Source organism: Rutidosis leptorrhynchoides, chromosome 3 (assembly GCF_046630445.1).
Source record: "Rutidosis leptorrhynchoides isolate AG116_Rl617_1_P2 chromosome 3, CSIRO_AGI_Rlap_v1, whole genome shotgun sequence".
NCBI lineage: Eukaryota > Viridiplantae > Streptophyta > Magnoliopsida > Asterales > Asteraceae > Rutidosis > Rutidosis leptorrhynchoides.
The window spans coordinates 327533214-327539347 of NC_092335.1; positions in this window are offsets into that span (position 1 = coordinate 327533214).

Below are 6134 nucleotides of genomic sequence, written 5' to 3' on the forward strand. Positions count from 1 at the left end.
CTTACTGATCAGACCCAGAAACAGCAAAACAATAGGGTCAGTAGGTTCTGGTGATTCTTGGTGCTCGATGCTTATCATGGTTCTCATCCTTGATGCATATAGCTTCAAGTGTACAACTCCTTGATGTGTTTGCATAATTTTCACCAAGGTTTGACCATCATAACCTAAGTGTAAGTCTACGACATGAAGCACAACTCACTTAAGTGTTGCAAGTGTTTTGATGAACCAAAGTTACATCAAAGTCTTAGATTTAACACATACATGAAATGTAAAAGTAATATTAACCAAGTTTTGACTATTTTGACACAAGTGTAGGTCTAAGACATGTAGCACAACTCACTTAAGAGTTGTATGAAGTTTGATGAACCAAGGTTACATCAAAGTCTTAGATCGAACACATACATGAACTTTAAAACTAATAATAAGTTACAAACTTGAAAGTAAACTTATGAAATCAAGATTTTGAGTTTTAGAACATAGTTCTTAGTTTGATCTTGAAGATCCGAGACTCAAAAGTCTAGATCTAACATAAGTGTACAAAGTTATAATTTAAGAAAGCTTACTAACATGTTCTTGAACTTTTAAAGTTAACTCTAGTTCAAGAAAGTATGAGATCAAGACTAACTTGTAGTACTTGACCATTTAACCAACAACATGAAATTAAAGTGCAAGTAAGCTAAGTAAACAAGTAACTAGTAACTAGTTCATGGGTTGTTCATACTTTAAAGATTCAAACCAAAGTTTGATCTTTAAGAAAGTAAACTTTAAAGTTTACAAACATGATTCACAAGTATGACTTTTACAACCATGAACTTACAAACTTTAAAACAATAAAGGTAGAATCATAAACTAGTAAGTTTATGTTCTTGAGTGTTCTTGTAAATACAAGATAAAAGAAGAATGAAACTAGTAAGTTTAATCCTTGGAATCATGTAAGTAAGTAACAACAACAATTAACAACTACTAGCAAGTGAACCAACAAGAACAAGTATCAAAATAACAAGCAAAGAATGATGATGAGGGGTGTTCTTGGTCACGGTTTGGATGAAGAACAAAGAGAGAAAAAAAGTCTCATAATACTTACAAGTATGTAGAGTAAGGAGAGAAAAGTTTAGAGGAAATTGTAAGTAAGTGTGTGTGTGTAATTGAAAGAGTTTAAGTGAGTATGTAAGCAAATTTGAAACAAAAGAAAACACCTTCTAAGGCCAAGTAGGCCACGGCCTACAGCAAGAGGAAGAGGGAGGGCAAAGTTCATGAAATGTCCCGTTCTTATTGATTAAAAAAGTTCCATATTAATTGATTTCGTTGCGAGGTTTTGACCTCTATATGAGACGTTTTTCAAAGACTGCATTCATTTTTAAAACAAACCATAACCTTTATTTCATAAATAAAGGTTTAAAAAGCTTTACGTAGATTATCAAATAATTATAATCTAAAATATCCTGTTTACACACGACCATTACATAATGGTTTACACTACAAATATGTTACATCGAAATCAGTTTCTTGAATGCAGTTTTTACACAATATCATACAAACATGGACTCCAAATCTTTTCCTTATTTTAGTATGCAACAGCGGAAGCTCTTAGTATTCACCTGAGAATAAACATGCTTTAAACGTCAATAAAAATGTTGGTGAGTTATAGGTTTAACCTATATATATCAAATCGTAACAATAGACCACAATATTTCATATTTCAATACACATCCCATACATAGAGATAAAAATCATTCATATGGTGAACACCTGGTAACCGACATTAACAAGATGCATATATAAGAATATCCCCATCATTCCGGGACACCCTTCGGATATGATATAAATTTCGAAGTACTAAAGCATCCGGTACTTTGGATGGGGTTTGTTAGGCCCAATAGATCTATCTTTAGGATTCGTATCAATTAGGGTGTCTGTTCCCTAATTCTTAGATTACCAGACTTAATAAAAAGGGGCATATTCGATTTCGATAATTCAACCATAGAATGTAGTTTCACGTACTTGTGTCTATTTTGTAAATCATTTATAAAACCTGCATGTATTCTCATCCCAAAAATATTAGATTTTAAAAGTGGGACTATAACTCACTTTCACAGATTTTTACTTTGTCGGGAAGTAAGACTTGGCCACTGGTTGATTCACGAACCTATAACAATATATACATATATATCAAAGTATGTTCAAAATATATTTACAATATATTTTGATGTTTTAAGTTTATTAAGTCAGTTGTCCTCGTTAGTAACCTACAACTAGTTGTCCACAATTAGATGTACAGAAATAAATCGATAAATATTATCTTGAATCAATCCACGACCCAGTGTATACGTATCTCAGTATTGATCACAACTCAAACTATATATATTTTGGAATCAACCTCAACCCTGTATAGCTAACTCCAACATTCACATATAGAGTGTCTATGGTTGTTCCGAAATATATATAGATGTGTCGACATGATAGGTCGAAACATTGTATACGTGTCTATGGTATCTCAAGATTACATAATATACAATACAAGTTGATTAAGTTATGGTTGGAATAGATTTGTTACCAATTTTAACGTAGCTAAAATGAGAAAAATTATCCAATCTTGTTTTACCCATAACTTCTTCATTTTAAATCCGTTTTGAGTGAATCAAATTTCTATGGTTTCATATTGAACTCTATTTTATGAATCTAAACAGAAAAATTATAGTTTATAGTCAGAAAAATAAGTTACAAGTCGTTTTTGTAAAGGTAGTCATTTCCGTCGAAAGAACGACGTCTAGATGACCATTTTAGAAAACATACTTCCACTTTGAGTTTAACCATAATTTTTGGATATAGTTTCATGTTCATAATAAAAATTATTTTCCCAGAATAACAACTTTTAAATCAAAGTTTATCATAGTTTTTAATTAACTAACCCAAACAGCCCGCGGTGTTACTACGACGGCGTAAATTCGATTTTACGGTGTTTTTCGTGTTTCCAGGTTTTAAATCATTAAGTTAGCATATCATATAGATATAGAACATGTGTTTAGTTGATTTTAAAAGTCAAGTTAGAAGGATTAACTTTTATTTGCGAACAAGTTTAGAATTAACTAAACTATGTTCTAGTGATTACAAGTTTAAACCTTCGAATAAGATAGCTTTATATGTATGAATCGAATGATGTTATGAACATCATTACTACCTCAAGTTCCTTGGATAAATCTACTGAAAATGAAAAAAATAGATCTATCTTCAAAGGATCCTTGGATAGCTTGAAAGTTCTTGAAGCAGAATCATGACACGAAAACAATTTCAAGTAAGATTTCCACTCGAAATAAGATTGTTATAGTTATAGAAATTGAATTAAAGTTTGAATATGATTATTACCTTTTATTAGAAAGATAACCTACTGTAAGTAACAAAGGTTTCTTGATCTTGGATGATTACTTGGAATGGATTTAGAAAACTTGGAAGTAAACTTGCAATCTTGGAAGTATTCTTGATTTTATGAAACTAGAACTTTTGGAATTTATGAAGAACACTTAGAACTTGAAGATAGAACTTGAGAGAGATCAATTAGAAGAAGAAAATTGAAGAATGAAAGTGTTTGTAGGTGTTTTTGGTCGTTGGTGTATGGATTAGATATAAAGGATATGTAATTTTGTTTTCATGTAAATAAGTCATGAATGATTACTCATATTTTTGTAATTTTATGAGATATTTCATGCTAGTTGCCAAATGATGGTTCCCACATGTGTTAGGTGACTCACATGGGCTGCTAAGAGCTGATCATTGGAGTGTATATACCAATAGTACATACATCTAAAAGCTGTGTATTGTACGAGTACGAATACGGGTGCATACGAGTAGAATTGTTGATGAAACTGAACGAGGATGTAATTGTAAGCATTTTTGTTAAGTAGAAGTATTTTGATAAGTGTCTTGAAGTCTTTCAAAAGTGTATGAATACATATTAAAACACTACATGTATATACATTTTAACTGAGTCGTTAAGTCATCGTTAGTCGTTACATGTAAATGTTGTTTTGAAACCTTTAGGTTAACGATCTTGTTGAATGTTGTTAACCCATTATTTATTATAACAAATGAGATGTTAAATTGTTATATTATCATGATATTATGATATATAATATATCTTAGTATGATATATATACAGTTAAATGTCGTTACAACGATAATCGTTACATATATGTCTCGTTTCGAAATCATTAAGTTAGTAGTCTTATTTTTACATATGTATTTCATTGTTAATACACTTAATAATATATTTACTTATCATTTAACATAATTAACCAAGTGTATCAATATCTTAATATGATTCATATGTACCTAGTAAGACGTTGTTATAACGATAATCGTTATATATATCGTTTTCGAGTTTCTTAAATTAATAGTCTCATTTTTATGTATATAACTCATTGTTAAAATACCTAATGAGATACATACTTATAATAAAATCATGTTAACTATATATATAACCATATATATGTCATCGTATAGTTTTTACAAGTTTTAACGTTCGTGAATCACCGGTCAACTTGGGTGGTCAATTGTCTATATGAAACCTATTTCAATTAATCAAGTCTTAACAAGTTTAATTGCTTAACATGTTGGAAATACTTAATCATGTAAATAACAATTTCATTTAATATATATATAAACATGGAAAAGTTCGGGTCACTACAGTACCTACCCGTTAAATAAATTTCGTCCCGAAATTTTAAGCAGTTGGAGGTGTTGACGTATCTTCTGGAAATAAATACGGGTATTTCTTCTTCATCTGATCTTCACGCTCCCAGGTGAACTCGGGTCCTCTACGAGCATTTCATCGAACCTTAACAATCGGTATCTTGTTTTGTTTAAGTCTCTTAACCTCACGATCCATTATTTCGACAGGTTCTTCAATGAATTGAAGTTTTTCATTGATTTGGATTTCGTCCAACGGAATAGTGAGATCTTCTTTAGTAAAACATTTCTTCAAATTTGAGACGTGGAAAGTGTTATGTACAGCCGCGAGTTGTTGAGGTAGCTCCAGTTGGTAAGCTACTGGTCCGACACGATTTATAATCTTGAATGGTCCAATGTACCTTGGATTTAGTTTCCCCCGTTTACCAAATCGAACAACGCCTTTCCAAGGTGAAACCTTAAGCATGACCATTTCTCCAATTTCAAACTCTTTATCTTTTCTTTTACTGTCCGCGTAGCTCTTTTGTCGACTCTGGGCGGTTTTCAATCTTTGTTGAATTTGGATGATTTTCTCGGTAGTTTCTTGTATTATCTCCGGACCCGTAATCTGTCTATCCCCCACTTCACTCCAACAAATCGGAGGCCTGCACTTTCTACCATAAAGTGCTTCAAACGGCGCCATCTCAATGCTTGAATGGTAGCTGTTGTTGTAGGAAAATTCTGCTAACGGTAGATGTCGATCCCAACTGTTTCCGAAATCAATAACACAAGCTCGTAGCATGTCTTCAAGCATTTGTATCGTCCTTTTGCTCTGCCCATCAGTTTGTGAATGATAGGCAGTACTCATGTCTAGACGTGTTCCCAATGCTTGTTGTAATGTCTGCCAGAATCTTGAAATAAATCTGCCATCCCTATCAGAGATAATAGAGATTGGTATTCCATGTCTGGAGACGACTTCCTTCAAATACAGTCGTGCTAACTTCTCCATCTTGTCATCTTCTCTTATTGGCAGGAAGTGTGCTGACTTGGTGAGACGATCAACTATTACCCAAATAGTATCATAACCACTTGTAGTCCTTGGCAATTTAGTAATGAAATCCACGGTAATGTTTTCCCATTTCCATTCCGGGATTTCAGGTTGTTGTAGTAGACCTGATGGTTTCTGATGTTCAGCTTTGACCTTAGAACACGTCAAACATTCTCCTACATATTTAGCAATATCGGCTTCCATACCTGGCCACCAAAAATGTTTCTTAAGATCCTTGTACATCTTCCCCGTTCCAGGATGTATTGAATATCTGGTTTTATGAGCTTCTCTAAGTACCATTTCTCTCATATCTCCAAATTTTGGTACCCAAATTCTTTCAGCCCTATACCGGGTTCCGTCTTCCCGAATATTAAGATGCTTCTCCGATCCTTTGGGTATTTCATCCTTTAAATTTCCCTCTTTT